This window comes from Dendrobium catenatum, unplaced genomic scaffold, assembly GCF_001605985.2.
Source record: "Dendrobium catenatum unplaced genomic scaffold, ASM160598v2 fragScaff_scaffold_146, whole genome shotgun sequence".
Classification (NCBI taxonomy): domain Eukaryota; kingdom Viridiplantae; phylum Streptophyta; class Magnoliopsida; order Asparagales; family Orchidaceae; genus Dendrobium; species Dendrobium catenatum.
In genome coordinates, this window is record NW_021318608.1 from 905827 (window position 1) to 917565 (window position 11739).

Genomic DNA, 11739 nt, shown 5'->3' on the forward strand with positions numbered 1-11739 from the left:
GGAAGAATTAAAAAATGATGTATTTGTAATTTTACTGGATGAATCTTGTGATATATTAGTTAAAGAACAAGTTGCTATTACGTTACATTATGTTTATACATGAGGGTGTGTAATTGAGAAATTTATTAAGATTATTTATGTTGGGAACACATCAGCTTTGACTATAAAGATGGTTATTGAATCACTATTTGTGAAGTATGGGTTGAGTGTGGAATAACTGCAAGGAAAAGGTTACGATAAAGATAGTAACATGCGAGGTGAGTTTAATGGACTAAAAATATTATTCATGAAAGATATTTATTCATCTTATTATGTACATTATTTTGCACACTAACCTCAATTAGCATTAGTTGTAGTTGTAAAAAATCATGTCCAAGTTGCTTTATTTTTTAATATTGTGACTAGTTTGTTAAACATTATTGATAGTTCATGCAAAAGAAGAGATATGCTAAGAGAAAAATATTATGACAAAATTATTGAGCAAGTAAAATATTGATGAGTTACAAAAGGTTGATGTTTAAATCAAGAAATTACTCTTCAAAGATCAGGAGACACTCATTAGGGTACCCATTATAATTCACTCATCAGTTTAATTTTTCTATTTTGGTTTATAATTAAGGTTCTTTAGATAGTGATACATGACGGATCTAGTAGTGAGCAAAAAGGTGAAGCATATTTCCTATTTGAATTAATGAAAAGTTTTAAATTTGTTTTCAAATTATATATCATGAAGACTATATTAAGAATTATAAATGAGTTATCACAAGTACTGAAAAAAAGGATCAAGATATTATAAATGCCATAACTTTGATAAAAGTTTCTTAACAAAGACTTCAAAACATGAGAAATGATGGGTGGGACAATTTGTTTAAAGAATTTGGATTATTTTATGAGAAGAATAATATAAATATTTCAAACATGACTGATACATTTGTGATGCATGAAAGATCAATATGTCGTACTAAAAGTATAACAAATAAGCATCATTATTAAATCAAACTATTTTATATTGTCATAGATATGCAATTCAAGAGCTCAACAATAGGTTTGATGAAATTAACACATAATTACTAATGTGTTTGGCATGTTTGAATCCATGCCAGTCATTCTCAACTTTTGATAAAGAACAATTAATACTTCTTACAAAATTTTATCAGTCAGATTTTTTAGAAATGAATCTCATCATATTAGTCAATCAAATTAAAAATTTTATTATTGATATGAGATCGGATGATGTATTTATGAATTTAAAAGGACTTGACGAACTTGTTCAAAAAATAGTAGAGACTAAGAAGAATGATATTTATCCTCTGGTATTCTTACTTCTAAAGCTTGCTCTGATATTATCAATTGCTACGCAACAGTTGAACGAGCATTCTTTGCAACAAATATTATAAAGAATCATTTACGTAATCATATGGGTTACTCTTGGAAGAATGACTGCTTAATTACTTATATGAAAAGGATACTTTTAATAGTATTGATAATGACTTGATTGTATAATGATTTCAAAAAAAAGAAGACTCGATAGGAGAAATTATAGATGATAGATAAGAAGAATCTCAAGATTAATATTCTCAATTGTAAGTTTTTTGCTTTATCATATATTTTATGTTTTTATAATGAATCTAATGATTAAAAAAAAATTAAAACTATCATAGCCGGCCCCAAGCCTGGATGAAAAAGGTTGAGGGTTTTTTTTTTTTATTACTTTAATAATGTGTGCCCTCATATGAAAAAAATCATGGCTCTGCCCCTATTCTAGACCACACCCAATCATTTTTATGCATTAAAATACCCCTAAAGATATGTAAATGAGTGAAAAACTTAAAAGTTCATATATTTACCTTTTTAATCTAGTCAAAATCAGTATAACTAAATGTTGAACCTGAAGGTGTCATAGAATAGGAGATAAATTCTTAGAAAAAGATGAATACTCAAACAAGAAATCAATTCATGAATGACTAGATTTAAAACTATGACCTATAAACTCCACTAGGGAACAGGTTTTTGGTTCTACCATTTGAGCCCAATTCACTTGTACAACTTTAATAGTATTGACAATTTAAACTTATAAATTTATTTTATAGAAAATTTTTTATTAAACATTAACTATTGTAATCCTTCTTGAGATATTGTCCTTTAATAAGCAACATAGGATGATCTCCTTCATAATCTATCAGCTGATAAGATCCTCCTTAGTATACCTTCTCCACCATGAATGGACATTCCCACGTTATCTTGAATTTACCACCTATCTTTCGATGAGCTAAGATACGTCTTGATAGAACAACACCAAGTCACCTACATAGAAAGCTCTCATACGAACTAATTTATTTTGATCCTGGATCATTTTAGCTTTATACAATTACTTCTACCAACTTCAAGAAGTAACATGTGGCTGCTAGTATAAATCTATGACCTCTAGAGATGGAGAATCTATTTAACCAATAATATATATACCCTAACTTTCAAAAATCTTTGAAGCGATGGTTAGATGTAGGATATAAGTTCACTAGTGTAGAACTACACCATACACATGACATTGTTGACAACAACGTGTAATATTCATGCACTCATATATCATTGATGGTCAGTAATGTCTAATTCATTTTATTTTCATTTTAATCTTGGGCTCAAATTGGTGTGAACCACATAATTCAGCATGTACTTTTTTTGTGATGTTCTATGCTTCTGATTTACTTCAACACTACAACCACATCTAATTGAATGATCTTCTGTATAAGGTGTCATTAATTAAATTGTAGAATAATGATCATCTTTTAATCTGATCTGTCACTGATTTATCATGAGGGAACTTAATTTTTTGCAAGTATTTGATAAAGGATATTCTCCAATCTAGCACTTTATTGTCTAGTGCTAAAATAATTTTCACCTCAACTAGGAATTTTTTTTTTATATACACAAAGTCTACATAAGATAGAACTTTTGGCCTTACACTTCTATCCGAATTGAATCTTCTTTAGAACATGCTTTCTAAAAAAATTTGGTGACTCCAATTAAACCAAAAAGTCCAAAGATTTAGAATTTCTTGACCCTTCAGTGTTATGACATTAGTTCATTTTATGGGCACCGTAATGCAAGTGTATAGAGCGTTGTAGTGCCAAAATTCATTTTTTATATTTTTCTATACATTGTTCGTTTGTAATGTTAGTAAGGGATTCAATCACTTGTTTAATTTCAGTCTTTATAATGCTTCTCTAATTTTTTCCTTAGGATTGACAACTAAAAAAATTTAGAGAAGTACTAGATACATTCCATTAGAATATTTGTCTTGTGTTTGTGGAAGGAATTTGTTATGTTCAAGGAGTATAAAGGAGATCATTAAACTCATCTAGTAATATCTTTTCTTCTATACATTCTTATTATGACTCGAGCTCATGAGTTTTATATTTTTAATGATAACAAACATCTTTATATCTCATAGTATTTTTTATTCTATATTTATTTATATGTATACTAACATTTCAAGAATATCATGCAACATCAAACAAAGAATTAGAGCTCAAGATTGGGTTAATTAAAGTTATGCTATAAAGGGTATGTAATATTCATTGATGTAGTTTTGATTTTTTGAGTCAAGTCCTGTAAGGGAGTATGCTTGCTTGGTGACCATGCATATACACACTTAAGAGAGTGAGATCTAATTAAAACAAGAAGTTCAAGTTTTGAACTAATTGTACTGAACAATCCTTTATGATCTTGGAAAATAGCCGTCAATGATAATTTAGGCAAGGTTTTAAGATTCAATTTTTATTCTAATCATCCCGGACAATCTAGATCATCCTAGACAATCAATACAAATCATGACTAAATTGATCATATGATTAGGGGATTAATTATGGTTAAATTTTTCAATTAGATCATCCTGGATGATCTGTATATCATACCTAACCATGTTTGCGGATATACTTAATTTTCCTAAATCATCCAAGATGAAATACTATATTTGTTTTTCTAATCATCCAGGATGATCCACAATATCATCCTAGATTACCAGTACAAATTTGATCATATCATCTAGGTGATTCTCCTGGACTATCAGGTCAAATTATGCACATCATTCTGGATGATCCTACGATCATCCTAGATAATATTTGGCTCCATAACTTTTAAGCACATCATACGGGATGATCCTATGATAGTTTTGGACGATTTTTTCCACCAAGATTAATTTTTAAGGTTTTTCAAAGCCATCTATTTAATATTTGTCAAGGAACTTGGTAATTATCTTTGGCAGCAATTAAAGCTTTGTTATTCTAGAGAAAACTTGAAGAAAACTTAAAAGGGAGAGAGAAAATGGTGGAGTTTAAGAGAAGGAGAAGATCCTTAGAGGGGGTTTTAAGGGCATGTAGAGGGGGTTTCTCTTGGTTGCTCCAGCAAGCATACACCTTAGTACCATTGGATTCAATGTTTGTTTTGAGGGAAGTTTTAGGAAGAAGATCTCTTTGGTGTTAAAGGATCCGACTACTTTGCCGCACCAAGGAAGGCGGAAGTGATTTTATAAGGGCTTCTCCGCCTAGCGGTGGGGGCTAAAGGAGAATCATTAAAGATTTAGTGCAATACTCAAAGGGTGCCTCCAAGGAGTGGATGTAGGTCAAGTTGGACCAAACCACTATAAATTTGGTTGGTTCTTTTTAATTATCTTATGCACTTTATTTTTATTATGATTAACTGCTTGGGTGAAATCTATGATTAATATTTTTATTATTGATTTATTTTATTTTCACTGCAAGATATAAAAAGATATTTCTTTTACTTAAAGAAGTTTTAAATATCCAATTTGCTCCCCTTGGTTAGCCTCGAGACTAGTTCATAAGGGCTTAACATCCCTAAGAACATTCAAATGGTATCAGAACAGGAATCATAAAATTAAGTTTGAAAACTTCTTGAATTTTGATTAATGGCTAATTTTTGTAATCACAATATTATGAAAGATTATTCAATCACTAGACCACCTTTATTTGAAAATATTATTTTTTCTTAGAAAATGTGCATATCTACATTCTTGCAATCAATTGATTATCAAATGTGGCAAATGATTCTAACTAGTTATTTTGTACCGTCACATGTTATAAATGGAATTAAAATTAATATTACTTTTAATCAATGAAATATGGTAGAATAAATCAATGCTCGATTGAATGCTAAATCTTTAAACTTTTTTTTGTGCTTTAAATTTTGAAGATTGCATGTTAGTGTCCACGTGAACTATTGATAAAGAAATTTGAGTACACATTATATATGAAGGCACTAGTAAAATCAAGTAATCCAGGTTGAATATTTTAATGCATGATTATGAATTATTCTGCATGAAACCATATGAGACGATCTTAGATATGTATATTAGGTTTATTCAAATTGTGACATCATTACATGCTTTAGGTAAAGAATTTTCAAATTTGAAAAATTCAATAAAATTCTGCATTGTTTACTTCATAAGTTGAAACCAAAGTTTTTATTATTTATGAATTAAAAAATTTGAATGAATATTTTATGATAATTTGATTGGCTCACTTATTGGCTACGAGCAAAGTTTAGGATCAAGACTTTTGAATGCAGGTGAAACGATAGTGCTAAAAGTTGAAGACACAAAAACGTAGCTTAGTAGGTGACAAAAGTGATGACTTAACAAGCAAAATTGGAAAGTTCACTAAAGCATAAGAAAAAATATCAACAAAAGTGGAACAGAGGTAAAAATGGTAAGAATATCAAGATTTTCACTGATGTTATTTTCTTTTGATGTAGGAAACCTGGACATATAAAAAATTATTATCCTAATTTAAAAACTCTTTCTGTAAAAGAAGATGGTAAAGTTAAGCAAATTATAAAAATGACTGATGATAAAAATAAAAAATCTCCTGGATAGACCAAGTTTTAAATTATCAAACCAGGAGCAAGATGATGTTTAAAGCCTTATTTGTGTATTTATTTATTTGTGTATGCATGTTTTTTGTTTGCTGTATTTTTATTTATTTTATGTATTTTTTTTGCATTTAGTTTTTTTTTCATTTTTATTATTGCATAAAAATTCTAAATTAGTTTTTTTTTGTGAAGTTTTTTTTCTAATCAACACACACATCACCTTTTTTGTTTCATATACACTTTAGAAAATCAAATCCATTTAAAAAAATTATTTTTCTAAAAAAAATGAAAATTTTATCTCCTATTTTTCTTAAATTCTTATATAAGTTGCAGTTGACTTTTCTAAAAATAATCAAAAGAAGTAAACTCATGATTTTGTCTCTCTATCTCTTTTCTTAAAAAGGTTCTTTTACTTTTAATTCAAAATCTTCATCATATTATAAATTGGATTTTGAAAATGAACTTTTTCATCTCCTTACATTTTGTCTATTGCATAGAGATCTTTTGCAAGTTGTTAAATCTACCTCATAATTTTTTTAATTAAGTAGTTCATTTTTGTTAATAGAATAGGTTTGCTTTAATTTTTTAAAAAATATAGAAAAGAAACATATTTGTTGAAAAGCAAAAAGGAAAATGATGCTAAATTTAAAAAGATATACAAAGTGTATCAAAAAAATTAAAAGATGCATAATAACACCAAATTTAGAAAGATATAGAAAGTATATAAAAAATCAAAAGATGCTCAAAGTGTGCCAAACAACTAATAAGTGTTATAAAATGAGCCCAAAAAAAGTAAGTTTACCTTTCTTGTATTTCTTAAATCTTAAGAAAACCCTTTTATCTACTGATATTTTTTATACTTAAATTTAAAAATCATGATTATTAATTCGCTAATTTTTGCATTATTCTTCTATTAGATATATTTCATGAAAGGAGTTTTGAAAAGTTTAGTATTTTATTTTCTAATTTATTCCTCGATTTAGATATTGGCTTAAGAAATTTTTGAGTCTTTAAAATAATTTGAGCTTGAATTAACAATTTCTGAATTTATAACATTTCTATGTTATATGTTGTCAATACATTCCTTACTAAGTTTTAAATAAAATCAATAGGTAACTTTCTCATTTCGAGAATATTTGATTATTTAAAAAAAAAACTGTCTTCACCCGATAAGGGATCATTTGATGTTTTATTAGTTTATTTTTACTATTTTGGTTTTATGTGCTTCTCTTTCTTTTGATAATATCAAAGGGGTAGAACATATTGTTATTTTTATGTATCTATTTAAGTTTATCTTTAACTAATTATTTATTTTATTTTACTTATTTTATTTTCAAAATATAATAAAAATTAAAAAACAAAAAAAAAGTTTTCCCCTATTTTTTAAATTTTTATCTTAGTGAGGGAGAGTTTAGGTGAAACTACTTTTAGTTTGCAACTTTACTAGTAATGTTTGCCATCATAAAAAAGGAAGAGTTTTATCGACTCGAGCTCATGAGTTTTATATTTTTGATGATAACAAACATCTTTATATCTCATAGTATTTTTCATTCTATATTTGTTTGTGTGTATACTAACATTTCTGGAATATCATGCAACTTCAACAAAGAATCAGAGCTAAAGATTGGGTTGAATAAGGTTATGTTGTAAAGGTTCTGTAATATTCATTAGAGTAATTTTGATTTCTTGAGTCAAGTCATGTAAGGGAGTATGCTTGCTTGGTGATCATGCACACACACTCTCAGGAGAGTGAGATCTAGTTAAAACAACAAGTTTAAGTTTTCAACTAATCATACTGGACAATTTTGGATCATCTAGGACGATCCTTTATGATCTTGAAAAATAGCCGTCAAAGATAATTTATGCAAGGTTTTAAGATTTAAATTTTGCACATCATTTTAGACGATCTTGCGACCATCATGGATGATATTTAGTGCTAGAATTGAGTTTTTAGGGTTTCCTGAAGCCATATTTTTAAGCACATCATACAGGATGATCCTGCGATCATTTTGGATGATTTTTGCCACCAAGATTAATTTTTAGGGTTTTTCAAAGCCCTCTATTTAGGATTTGTTAAGGCACTTGGTAAGTCTTTGGTAGTCATTAAAGCTTCATTCTTCTGGAGAAAACTTGAAGAGAGAACTTGAAAGAGAGAGAGATGAAAGGGTGAGATTTTAGAGAGGGAGAAGATCCTTGGAGGGGGTTTTAAGGGTGTATGGAGGGGGTTTCACACGGTTTCTCCGAAAATCTTACACATTAGTACCATCTGATTCAAGGTACATATTGAGGGAAGTTTTGGGAAGAAGAAGATCTCTTTGGTGTCAAAGGACCCGGCTACTCCACCGCACCGAGGAAGGTGAAAATAATTTTGTAAGGGCTTCTCCGCCTAGCTATGGGGGCTAAAGGAGAGTCACTAAAAGTTTAGTGCAATACTTAGAGGGTGCCTCCGAGAAGTGGATGTAGGTCAAGTTGGACCGAACTATTATAAATCTGGTGTATTCTTTTTTATTATCTTCTGCACTTTATTTTTATTATGATTAACTACTTGGTTGAAATCCCTGATTAATATTTTTATTATTAATTTATTTTGTTTCTACTACAAGATATAAAAAGATATTTCTTTTAGTTAAAGAAGTTTTAAATATCCAATTCATCCCCCCTTATGATTAGCCTTGGGACTAGTTCATAAGGGCTTAACATTCCTGATGAACTTTCAATTTTTTCTTTTGTGCAATTAATCAAAATGAATATGCTTCACTTATTCTTCACATATGGCTAAATTCTCTAGTTTTAGATTGAATGTGTAAATAAAATATGTATTACTAATGAATTCTCATCATTAATAATTTAATGATATTTTCAATATCTTAGGTTTTCATTTAATACAAATAGTGATCATATGTGTAGTTAATATCAGGTATAATGTGGAGCCTAGGAATAATAAATTAGGCATAACCATTTATGTTTGATTGGTATGATGCAAGCATATGCATAATGCTTGTCATATATTAAATTTATAGAGATGAATTATCATGAAGGGATTTTAACAGTAATGCTTTACTTACTCTTCTAAATTTTTTATAGGATGATAGACTATGAGAGTTTAGAGTTGTATTATGATTGGAAGAGTTTAATATGTTCTTTATCTCTTTATGCTTGACTAAGCGGTCAGTTATGTATATGCTATGAAGAATATGAATATAAAAGAGAATCATTATGAAACATATTATATTTACATTCTATCAATATAAAACAATTTATTTAAATAGTATTTTATTTAATTATTTTTTATTTTAATTTAAGTAATTGAATCTCCACAAAAATTTCTTTTAATTGAGTATAATAATTATTGTAGTTGAAGTAGACAGTACTAATATTTACTAGTAATTTTTTTCCTAGTGGGATTAATACTCTACTCTATCACTATATTACTTTATTAGATATGTATACTTGCGTATATTAAATATAATTTTTATAATTTTTATTATAAAGAAATTCTAAACATTGTTTAGGAATTGATAGAGCCGTAAATTATTTTCTTAATTTTTTTAGGTTACTCCACCGCCCCCATCAATAATGTCAATCTTTTTTATTTAATTGAGCAAGGCATTGAGCTATTTATGTACAATTTCTCTATTTTTTGTACAACTTTTGATTCTTATTTAGGATAATTATATAATTTATGAAAGTTTCATAGAAATAAATTTATATTGAATTGGGAGAAATGTTAATTTATGGTAGCAAAAGGGACAACACTAGGCTATAAAACTTCAAAGAGAGATTCAAAAGTGGATAGAGCTTAAGTGCAAGTAATATAAAATCTTCCCCCACCTTTATTAAAGCAATTAAAAGTTTTTTAGGACGTGCTTATTTCTATAGAAGATTCATTAGATATTATTCTAAAATATCAAAACCATTATGCCATTTGCTTGAAGAAGATGTCCCTTCTGAATATGATGATGAATGCCTTAAACTTTTAATAATATGAAATAGCACTTAATCACTACACATGTCATTAATACACCTGATTGGACATTGGATTTTGAAATGTGTGATGCTAGTGATAATGTTTTAGGTGTTGTGTTAGGGTAAGAAAAAAATAAGAAATTTCATGTTATATACTACGCTAGCAAAACTTTGAATGCTACTCAATTTAACTATACAACCACTGAAAAAGAGCTGTTAGCAATTATCTTTGTCTTTGATAAGTTACAACCATATTTGATTGGCACCCGAGCTCTCATGTACACGGATCATTCTACTATTAAATTCCAAATAATAAAGAAAGATGGTAAACCTAGATTGATAAGGTGGATTCTTTTGTTGTAAGAATTTGATGTCTAAACTCTTGATAAGAAGGACATTGAGAACCATATGATTCATCACTTACCTTGATTAAATTAAAAAAATCCTACTTGTAATGAGTGTGAAACTAATGAAATACTTCATGATGAGCATTTATTTGCAATGTATTAATATGGTATGTCTTAGTATGTTGATATTGTGAACTATATTATTAGTGATGTTATCCCATTGACATGGCTTTAACCTAAAGATGTAAATTTCTACATGATGCTAAATTCTATTTTTTTAAATGAGTCATTATTATTTAGGAAATGTCAGGACAAAATTATTAGGTGACATGTCCCGGAAAATAAGATTGAATCCATTATTAGGTATTGTTATGACCAAAGTATGGAGATTATTTTACGGATTTTAGAAATGCTTCTAAGATCCTTCAATCGAATGTTATCAGCCTATCATATTTAAGGATACTAATGAATATGCTAAAAAATGTGATCAGTGTCAAAGGATATGCAACATTACAAGAAGAAATGACATACCTCTTAACATCTTAACATCTTAACATTATGTTAGAAGTAGAGATTTTTTTATATTCGGAGATTAGATTTTATGGAATCCTTTGTGCAATTTTATGAAAATCAATATATTTTGAAAGCACTCGATCATGTCTCAAAATGGATCGAGGGAGTAATAACCCCCAAAATGGATGCTTGAGTGGTTATTAAATTTCTTAGGATATATATATATATATATATATATATAATACCTAGAGTGATTATTAGTATGGAGAAGTCATTTTTGTAAAGGATTTAGTTTTAAAATATGGTATTAAAATAGAGTTGCAACTACTTATCATCATCACACTAGTGATCAGGCTGAAATATTTAATAAGGAGATTAAGAAATTCTTCGAAAATATTGTGAATCCAAATATGAAGGATTGGACTTTAAAGTTGATAATGTACTGAATTTACAAGACTAAATTTAAGACACCTCTTAGAATATCTCCCTTTATATTAATCTTTGGAAAAGTCTATCATTTATCTTTGGAATAAGAGCATGAAGCATTCTGGGCTGCAAAAAAATTGAATTATAATCTTAATGATGCTAAGGAGAAAAGATTATTAAGTTGAATGAGTTAGAATAATTTAGATACGAGGCTTATGAGAATGTGAAGTTGTAGAAGGAACAAATTAAAAAGTGGCATGATCGTAAGTTTATTGGGAAAAATTTTGAGCGTGGACAAGAAGTTCTTTTTTATACAATTCAAAATTGAAATTATTTTCAGAAAAATTGAAGTCTAGGTATTCAAAGCCATTCACTATAGTAGAAGTGTACCCTTATGGAGCTGTTGATATTCAAGGCCATAAAACTACCTAAATTTTCAAATTCAATGGTTGGAGATTGAAACCCTATCTAGGTGAAGATGTTGATCGCCATAAAATTTCAATAGAGCTTACTCATCTTGAATAGGATTTTAGCATAGTTTGACTAAAAACTATAAACTTAGCATTGTTTGATAGGCAACCCAATTGATCCCTTTGTTTAT